Raw genomic sequence first — 11020 nt, forward strand, 5'->3', positions numbered from 1 at the left:
GGGGATGGCAGAGGACAGCAAGGCCTACCTAGAGGAACATTGTCCTTGGGGAAGCGATGGGTCGGATAAGACTTCGCAACGAAGAGCAGCAGCAATAACCAAAATGTTGCAGAAAACGACAAGCTTAGACTTCTCAGGATACAGGAAAAGTTTATTTGGCAGCCAGGTTCAGAAAGCTAGCACGTAGCTAACATTGCAAATTCTGAACAACCTTCATTATTGAAGCACACATTCTTATACATTCTCAAAAGCAGCGCAACACGGAAATACTTATTTCTTATTGGTTATTTTGGGGGAAAAGCCTTATAAGTGGATGGGGGTCTCACTTCTCCTTTTGTTCTTGGGACACAGGTATGGACTACGTGTCATTAACGAACTTTGAACCTTGTGGTTTGGACTTTTGACATAGGGACATTGGCTAGAACATCTTGTGGTTAGAGGCTGATGACATTTCCCTGTCCCTTTAAGCAAGCCAACTGTCCCTTTTATGTCACGTCTTCATTCTTATATTTTAATTCATATTTTATTCTACTTTAAAAATACCTGCAGGCCTTAGCTTTGTTACTTAAAACAGATCTTTTCAGGCAATCTCTGAATAGTAAGCCCCAAATTTCTTATTCTTATTAAGCCTCTACCAGTGTATTTGCATAAAACATTGGGCCATAAAATAGTCAACCCCATTTTAGGTTAGCATTCTGTGTGAACCAAGGAAATTGGATTAACTAATGTTGGAAGAGAAATCCATCTGGGTTCAGTTCCAAGTGGGGAGAAAGGCACTGGTAATATGGAGACAGCTTGGAAATATGGTTTAATGGTGAACAGGATCATATGGCTTGAGGTCCTGGGCAAAAGGGCACAAGAGTGGAAAGAGAGAGATTTATACCATCTGTTGGGATTTGAATTTGAGCTTGTTTTATGATTGGTTGTCAGACTCCCCTGGGGCCATGCAGGGGTAACTTTGTAGTTTGTGTTTTTGAGTCCCAATCTTGGATGAGCCTTGCTGAGTGAGGATGTAATGAAAAGGCTTTGGGATTCCTATTATGGCTCTGCCTGAAGGAGTTAGATCTTTGTTAAGTAGAATAGACTGTCCCAGGCCTTAATGGCCCATTAACAAAGAGGGGGTGGTTGAGTTTCTGGCTCCCTTTTAGGGAAAATATTCTGCCCTTTTTAATATTTCCTAACATATTTCATTTTTCTAGGAGAAAAATTTTGCATTCGTGTCTTTTGGGGATAGGAGACATTTTACAGTTACAATTACCTCAAGGGCTCAGAAAGACTTAGACACATATATACACAAGGACAAGGCGAAAATAAGAGGAAAAAACAGAACTCTCAGGTTTACACACCCTGGTCATTCCCACCACAAATCTCAGTTAAATTAGGAAAGGCACAGATCTTAACAAACATACCACGTGATTGCATAGAAGACAGAGAAACAAACAAACAAACAAACAAAAAAAAAAAACTCCCCAATGTTCCTATTTAGATATTTCCCTTTTCTTTTAAGTATGTTTATTTAGCCAAATTTGTCTTCCTGTGTCATCCCTCAGCAAAGCCCATTTCCTACACATCTCTTTCGCTCTCCTCTTGTTCATACCGGCCAGGACAGGCACCTGCCGTTTAGCCCAAGTCTCGAGCAAGTCTCCCAGGGGGGTTTCTTGCTACGGCCCTCGAGCTACAGCTTCCCATGTTCCCCTTTTATGTATAGTTCACTTTGGCTTAGCCGGGCATAAACACCCCCCCCCCAAAAAAAATACAAAAAGAAGAAGAAGAGAAAAACCTACCACCTGTCACTTTTTAGACAAAAAGGAAAAAAAAACCCAGTCTGGAGAGGACTCTGGTTCCCTCACAGTACTGGCGCCTCTCTACCAGGAAACTATCACCTATCAGTTTTTTGATCAAGGGAAAAATAATGATCCGGAAGGACCCCTCCTAACACACAGGGCTTTGCTTTCTTGGGGTTTTCCCTTTTTTGTACAGAAGGTCTCACAGTCTGATGCCCCCCCCTTGCTTTCCCTGTTCTGTCGGTCACTGTCGGAGGAGCTAACAACAGGCAGATGTGCAGCTAGAGGCCAAACAGCATAATGAGATCCAGCTGCTGTCCAAGGGTGAAGCCACTCACACACGCGCACACACTCTTCCTCCTTTCCTACCAGAAGGTCCTGTGCTCTGGCAAATCCCTCATGCTCTCCAGACTGTTGGTCTTTCTGTGGTTAGGAAATGCATAGAGGGAGCAAGATCCAGCTGTGATTGGGAGAAGGGTGATTGGGAGAAGGGTGATTGGGAGAAGGGTGTGTATGCAGGCATACACACATTTCACACGCTTTCCCATGTTTCCTAGGCATCGGTTGGCAAATAGGCAATGTCACTCAGGAGTTATGGCTGGGCAACCAACTTAGCCGTATAGAAGTTCTGGAAGAAGAACAACCTCAGACAAGACACAAATATATGCTATTTGAAAATTGGACCATTATGCTCTGATATTAATTGCAATGCAAAAGTAGGGCTACCTAAAGTGAATGTTTAAAAATTGGAATTTGACCAGACTGAAATATGACTGAAGAACGATTAGCAGTTCAAAGGAGATTCATTGCCAGAAATAAAATATTCAGGGAACCAGAACTGAGAGATTCAGAAAAAAAGTGAAAATGAAAGTCTGTGGAGATTCTCAGTCATCCAGTTCATGGTTGTCCCAAAGTGCTTTTTCAGGAGGCAACTGGACTTTCTTGTTTTTTCCTTTGAAGGTGTTTCGCTTCTCATTCAAGAAGCTTCTTCAGCTCTGACAGGATAGTGGGGAATGGAAGGATTTTTATTCCTTGCAGACAGCAAGTCATTTTAATCCTTTTAGAGCAGTGTTTCTCAAACTTGGTGACTTTAAGTCCTGTGGACTTCAACTCCCAGAATTCCCCAGCCAGCTATGCTGGCTGGGGGATTCTGGGAGTTGAAGTCCACAGGACTTAAAGTCACCAAGTTTGAGAAACACTGTTTTAGAGGGTCATTAAGCACTTGGAGGTTTATCTGTGTCCTCAGGGTCACCTGAATAGTGCTCAGGACATAGGTAATCCTGACAATCCAAAATTCAGATTACAATTAACAGAATAACAGAGTTGGAAGGGACCTTGAAGGTCTTCTAGTCCAGCCCCTTGCTTAAGCAGGAAACATTATACCACTTCAGACAAATGGTTGTTCAATCTCTTCTTTAAAACTTCCAATGTTGGAGCACCTACAACTTCTAGAAGCAAGTCATTCCACTGATTAATTGCTCTATTTGTCGGGAAATTTCTCCTGAGTTCTAAGTTCTTTTATTTTTTAATTGGAAATACAAAGGAAACAACTGATATAAATTATATGAATGATAACTTAAAAGAAGTAATAACAACAGAAGCAGTCAAGATAGCACTGAAAAAAAACCCTATGAACTGATCCTCCAACAAGAATTAAATAGTATATGCAAAATTTCCAGTAGAAATATAAAAACTGCCAGCATTGAAAGCAATGCCCCTAAAGACCTGGCATTTATATTAATGAATGTGAACAAGGTGCTTGAAAGGATTAAAATAACACCTATTTGAATAGACCAATCAGCTTGCCTACAGCACTTGATGTACTGTAGAAAGTCAAATGCAGAAAGTCAAATGTCTGAAAGTCAAATGCAGAAAGTCAACATGATTAATGGTAAGTGAAGAATGATGCAGGAAACCCCTTAGTTTTGGTCCCTCCAATTCATAATAATGGAGATATTTGTGTAAATTGCCTGATGGTTAAATATTTGCTTTTTAATTGCCAAGCAACCCTGTGTCACATTAGGGGCAGACAGAAATAGCATTTCAGTGACAGTATCTAAAATTAAATTCCGGGCAACTGATGGAAGCAGAGAAGAAAAAGGAGAACTCTGGTTTGTGGTACCTTGACAGAGGTAGGGATGAGATAGGCAAGCTGCTCCCCTAATTTGAGCAGTCTGTGTGTGTGTGTGTGTGTGTGTGTGTGTGTGAGGCATTTTCCCATTGTCTAAGCATTCTCCCTCCCAATTCTTTTCCATCTTCATTGGTCCACTTTGCTCTTCCCCTATCTGTTATATGGGGCTCTAAAAGACCACTTGGAAATTTTAAATGATCCAGAATGAAGCAGCGCACCCAGTAATGGGGGCCTCTAGGTTTGGCCATCAAATTCCTTTGTTGTGCGAGTTACACTGGCTTCCAGTTTCTTTCTGGGTGCAATTCAAGGTACTGATCATCATCTTTAAAGCCCTATATCATATATAACCACGTTATCTGTAGGACAACCTTTCCCAAAAGATATTTACCCATTGTACCAGGTCAGAAAGAGTGGGCATACGCCTAGTCCCTTTCCCTAAATATTGCCGTCTGATGGGAGCTAGGAAAAGGGCGTTGATACTTACCTGATATGCCTCTTCTAATAGGGTGGAGATAGCATCCATGCATGGGTTGACATTGTCCGCCTTCTGATTGGACTGAGTCTGATTGAAGATAGTTAAGACATGCCCCTTGTTGCTAGCCTTACCCAGCTTTTCGGTGAAGAAGAACTTAGACAGACTCAATGTGTCATCGAACAAACAGTTTAGTAAGCAATAACTCATCAGTCAAGAAACACGAGCAACAGTATTTACAATAATTCACTGAAAGCAGAACCCTGCATGCAATCAAGAAGATTACAAATCATAAAAACAAATCAGTCAGAGTAGGGAGGGGAAAGATGCTATCTCCACCCTATTAGAAGTGGCGTATCGGGTAAATACCAACACTCTTTCTCAATAGAAGTGGAAATAGCATCCATGCATGGGACATACCCAGGCCCTATTGTCCTGACGGGAGGGAGTCAGACTGATCAGAGACAGGGGCAGCCTAGCGGACCACCTGTAAGACCCTGCGGCCAAATGCCGCCCCCGCAGATGCAAATTTATTTATCTTATAGTTGATAATGAACGGGGAAGGTGAAGCCCAGGTGGCCACCCGGCATGTCTCATCCAAAGAAGCTTGGGTAGTCCAGGCTGCCGTAGTAGCCGCACTTCTTGTAGTGTGTGCAGTTATGCCTGTAGGCACTGGCTTATCTTGCGAACTATATGCCCTAGCTATGCAGCTGCGGATCCACCTGCCAATAGTCGAGGCAGACACCTTCCTACCTAGGGTCACGGGCTGAAATGATACAAACAGCGTTTCGGACCTCCTGAAGTCAGAAGCTCGACTGATGTAGACCTTAAGGGCCCGTAGCACATCCAGCTTGTGCCACCATCTTTTCAAGGGACGGGTAGGTGAGGAGCAGAAGTTGGGCAAAACGACGTCCTGCGCCCTGTGGAACCAGGAGGAAACCTTGGGTATAAAGGAAGGGTCTAACCGCAGTACCACTCTGTTGGTGTGGAAAGTACATAGATCCTCCCTCACTGACAGTGCCTGCAGTTCCGAGATCCTCCTGGCAGAGGTGATAGCCATCAGGAAGCCACTTTCCACGTAAGGAACTGCAGTTCCACAGAGCGTAAAGATTCAAATGGGGCCCCCGTTACAGCCAATAAAACCTTAAGACAAATCCCATGTGGGGTAGCGGTGAACTGCCGGTGGTCTCAAGTTGTCCGCCCCCTTTAGGAACCTCCTCACAGTTGGGTGGTGGGATAGAGGTTGTCCCCCCACCCAGGTCAGAATCGTAGCCAGAGCGGCAACCTGTCATCTCAACGTATTGGGTGATAACCCTTTCTCCAGCCCATCTTGGAGAAATTCCAATACCTGGGGTACAGAAGCAGTTGTAGGATGGTCTTGGTGTCACACCATTTGCAGAAAATATGCCATGTAGCATCATACATGCGGACCATGGAAGACCTCCTGGAGGCCTGAATCGTGCCTATGACCCTGGAGAAAAAGTTGTCCTCCCTCAGAGACCGTGCCAGGTGGTCAGCTGGAGCCACTGAGGGTTCGGGTGCTCCAGCAACCCCTGGCTGAGGGCACCGTTGATCTGAGGGATCCACCAGGGTCTGGCCACCGACAAGGTCTGTAGGTCAGCAAACCACGACCGACGTGACCAATAAGGGGCCACCAGGATCACCTCCGCTTTTTCGGTGATCACCTTGCGCAATAACCGAGGAATCAGGGACAGCAGGGGAAACGCATAAAGTCCGGGGGGGCATTGACACCTGAGAGCATCTATCCCTTCCATCCCTTGAGTCTGAAACCTCGTATAGAAATGGGGGAGCTGTGTGTTGTCTGGGGTGGCAAACAGGTCCACAGCTGGCGAGCCAAATCGATCCAAGATCTATTGGAACAGATGAGGGTGGAGGTGCCATTCTGCATGGTCCATCTTGGCTCAGCTGAGCCAGTCGGCCCGAACATTTACCACCCCTGAGATGTGTTCCGCTGAGTCTTGGACTTTGTGCCACCTTGACGGTTCACGTGGGCCTTGGCGGCCACATTGTCCATCAAGACTAACACGTGTTGGCCAGCAACAGTGCCGTGAAAACTCTGGAGGGCCAGGTGGATGGCTCTGAGTTCCAACCAGTTTTGTTGTGAGTCCTGTCCACCTGGCCCCACTGTCCCTGGGCCATCTGCACTTTCAGGGTTGTTCACAGGGTGAAGTGGCAGCCCCTGGTGATGGCTGTCGACCTCCACCAACGGAGAGAGCAGAGGACGTCCGTGGGAACACTGATCTTCAACAGTGATGTACTCCTGCGAGCCTTCTGAAAGCTTTTTGCTCACCTGCCTCTCTCAGTTCGTGCAGCTTTGTCTTTGAACTACGGAGCCTCTCTGAGCTCTCCACTAGCGCCACCAGTAAAGCCCGATCTGAAGTGATCAAAAGGTAGGCTCCAGATGCGACATGGCAAGAAAAAAGGCAATCGGCTTGCTAGAAGCAGCGCAGTGGCGATTTGACAGCCACGCCTTTCTCCCTTTTAGTAGCAATCCGCGGCTGTTCTCAATGGTCACAGGAACGAAGCACTGACCCTTGCTTGAGCAATGCTGCCCACAGACATGCAACTTCAAAGAGCCTCAGCCGCAGCGTCTTCTGGCGAACTGACAGCCGCAATTAAGGGAGCGGAGCTGCGATTCGCAGGCAGACTAAAGGTGCGAAAACAATTACGCTGGAGACAAGTGGGGATCTTGACCACTTTGGTGGCCAGACAAAAAGCGCTTCGCTCTCTCCTGCCCTGTCAGTGTAATTTAGACAGCAGAAGTCCCTCAGAGCGAGCAGAGGGCTTAACCCTTTCGCTCCAGCCCCAACTGACAGCTCAGGGAATGCTGCTACTCACAATACAATAAGGCAGTGATGGCGAACCTATGGCATGCGTGCCACAGGTGGCACGCGGAGCCATTTGTCAGGGCACGTGAGGTGCTGCCCTGTTAGCTGGCGAGCGCGCATGCGCGTGCTGGCCAGCTGATTTCACCCTTTTTGAAAGCCATTTTTCGCCCTCTCCAGAGGCTTTATAGGAACCTGGGGAGGGCGAAAAGAGCCTCCCCCGCCCCCCCGGAGGCCCTCCGGAGGCTTCAGAGACCGTCCGGAGGCTTCCCTGAAGCCTTCGGAACACTTAAAACAACCCTCCGAGCAAACCGGAAGTGACTTCCGGTTTGCTCGGAGGGTCGTTTTGAGCACTCCGAAGGCTTCAGGGAAGCCTCCGGACGGTCCCTGAAGCCTCCGGAGGGCCTCTGGGGGCGCGTGGGAGGCTCTTTTCGCCCTCCTCAGGCTCCTATAAAGCCTCTGGAGCCTGGGGAGGGCGAAAAAAGCATGCAAAAATGGGGGGGGGTCACAGCTGGTTTGCGCGCATGCGCACTGGGGGGTCGCGCATTGCATTGTGGGTGCGGCACGCCCGCACACGACCCCCCTGCGCTCCCACTTGTGGCACGCGAGCCAAAAAAGGTTCGCCAACGCTGCAATAAGGCAACAAAATAAAACCAATTAATAAAACTTTTCAACTAAAGTCAATTAACAACAGGAGATAGTGATGACATGTCCGTCCTTGGAAGTGGACTGAGTCGAAAAGCTGGGTAAAGCTAGCAACAAGGAGCGTGTCTTAACTATCTTCAATCAGACTCAGTCCAATCAGAAGGCAGACAGTGTCAACCCATGCATAGATGCTATCTCCATCTCTATTGAGAATATACCTTTTCCATGATAGCCTCTGCCCTATGGAAACTCAGCCCCCTCAATTTTTGCTGACCTCTACCCTCTTCTTCTTGCGCCATATCCGTCATTGGACATTGGCGATCATGTTGGTGATCCTATCTACCCTCTTACTTTTCCAGCTTTCTAGATCTGTTTTTTCCTCCAAAGCACTGGGATAAGATTAGATCGTTGCACATTAGAAGGCTAACATGGTGCCAAGTCTTTGTTTTTTTAAATCTTTTTAGTTTTATAATTTTACTAATACTATACTAATTTTATATACATACTAATTTTAGTATGATTTTATATGTTATTTTAACCTTTGATTGGGAACCACTGAGAATTAGTTAGAAGATGGGTGGCTATATAAACACTTTAATATCACTTTGGATAAGAAGATGGATGGATGGATGGATGGATGGATGACATATAAATTTAATAGTAAATAATAGTAAATAAATAAAATTACATCCTTTCAAAAAACCAGGGAGCAATGTTCTCTTTTTTGAAGTAATCTTTTCCAGCTGAGAGATGTATCCTCTGGGTATGTTAGTTCATAAATATTATTACAGATAACAGAAAATAACTTAGGGCCTCATATGGCCCACAGCCTATGAGTTGAAGCCCTTCTTTTTATGTATGTACATGTGCACAAAATTTTAGAATATTCTACAGAATTTAAAACTACAGGAACATAAAGAAAAAATTAAAAAAAGAGAAAAAGATATGAAAAGATAGAAAAAAGTAAAAAATAGTAAAAGTCAAAGAAAAATAAAATAAAATAGCAATTTCCAAATATCCTAGTACGTCATCCATTTATTCTTATCCCTTAACATTTTTTACCTGATGTACAAAAACCTGTCAGAACTTACTCATCCATATGGCAGGAGCCATCTGTGCTTCAGTTAGTAATCACTCAGAATTATGAGCAATTACCGTAGGTTGCAGATTTTGATTTTATGACTAATATGAGTTGCAAATCTGTGCTTTTCTCCCTTTATTATTATAATTAGGCTTTTTTGCTTCTTCTCTTTGGAACCTACTTTGCTGGTTTTCTTTTATTATTTCAGATAGATCTCTTTCTATCACATAGACTTGCTTCAAAATCATTAGACATTTCTCACTCCTACTTGCAAAGATCCAATATTCTTTGTGAATCATTACTAAGGACACAAGCGGGTAATAAGTGGCATCACAATCAAGGAAGGACAAGACAAGCATGGACAGTTTGTCCTCTTTTCTCTCTTGAAAAAGTGAAATGGACAGATATTTTTTGTTATAAGATCTTAGCTAAAAATTGGGTTAAAACTTTGAATTTTTTTCTGAGGATTACCGTACATGGAATTAGACGGAGGACCATATGACTCTCTGGGAACCACAAATTGGTTAATCTTGGTCTGGACTTTGTTGTTAGAATCCTAACATTGTATCACACCAGGCCAATGAGCTGGAATTAGCTGCTATAATATAAAACAGTAAGTATGTTTTCTATTACTATTTCAGTCTTGTGTTATGAATACTATAATTTCACTAGTGTTAAATGCACTTGAGAAATAATGCATTGACCGCTTTGCAACATTCCCTCATGAAAATTATTTATTTTGCAGGATGGTAAGAGATTACCAACCAAATTAAGTAAAATATGGAGAAAATGGGATTGTATGCTATTCTTTTATTTCCTATTCATAACCCAATTTCCTATTTGGTTCCTGCTGTTTGATCAGCAGCAACATGGATGACCATAGGCAGGGAAGTGGAAACTATGTTTGGACAGAAATATCTTAAACCAACAATTTATCTTTTTAGATATCTGTATAGAATAGATCATAAGTACAGGTAGTCCTCAACTTATGACCACAACTAAGCTCCAAAACATACACTGTTAAGTTAGACATTTGTTAAATAAGCTTTGTCCCATTTAATGACCTTTCTTACCACCTTTAAGTGAATCACTTAACAGTTATTATGTTAGTATATTAGTAACACAGTTGTTATGTAACACTGTCTTCCCATTGCCTTTGCTTGTCAGGTCATAAAAACATGATCTCAGGACACTGTAGCTGTCATAAATATGAAGCACTTGCCAAGCATCCAATTTTGATCATGTGACCATGGGGATGCTGCAATGGTTTTAAATATGAAAAATGGTCATAAGTCACTTTTTTCAGTATCAATCAGTTGAATGATCACTCAACGAACTCTTGTAAGTTGAGGACTACCAGTACAGGACTTGTGTATTGTAACGTGCCTCTAGAAATTAAATTGTGCTTGAACTATTTTCCTCATCTCTTTAAAATTAAGCATAGGATTTATATTACTGTTGTCCCATTTTACTAGAGCTCTTGTTTTAAAAACTGCTGGCATCTACAGAAATATAATCAGTGCAATATTTCAGGATATAAAAACGGCGGGAAGAGGATAAGGGAGAGAGAGGAGCGTTACCTTTTCAAGGAGCTATAGAACCAGAGATTTACTAACAGAAAAAAACAGTGATACCATATCTGATACAGGAGTAATAAATATCTCTGCCAGAGAAAGAGAAACGAATGCAAAGCTCAAAAAATATTAACTGTACTTCCAATTTAAAAAAGCACAGTGCCCTATACCTGTGTACAATTGCTGGGCATTTAGCTGCGTCAACCTAAACTTAACGGAGGATATTTCCGTGGCAAAAAGGACTCGACCCCCATCGATTCCAATCGCTTTCAAGGTAGGCCTAGTGGCAGAACCGGGGGCCGGTGGCTTGTAACGTCGAGATTTTGGACCGAGTACAGAGTTTATTCTGGTGGCCAGCCTCTTCGTTCGCTTCTGCCCAACCAATTAGCAATCGTAAGTGCTTTGCTGCTGGCCGGCCAAGTCCTCCAGGTTCCCATGTTCTGTCCCAATTCGCACGGGGGAGAGAACACCCACAATGCACCGGGCT

Source organism: Natrix helvetica, assembly GCF_964273705.1.
Source record: "Natrix helvetica genome assembly, chromosome: 2".
NCBI lineage: Eukaryota > Metazoa > Chordata > Lepidosauria > Squamata > Natricidae > Natrix > Natrix helvetica.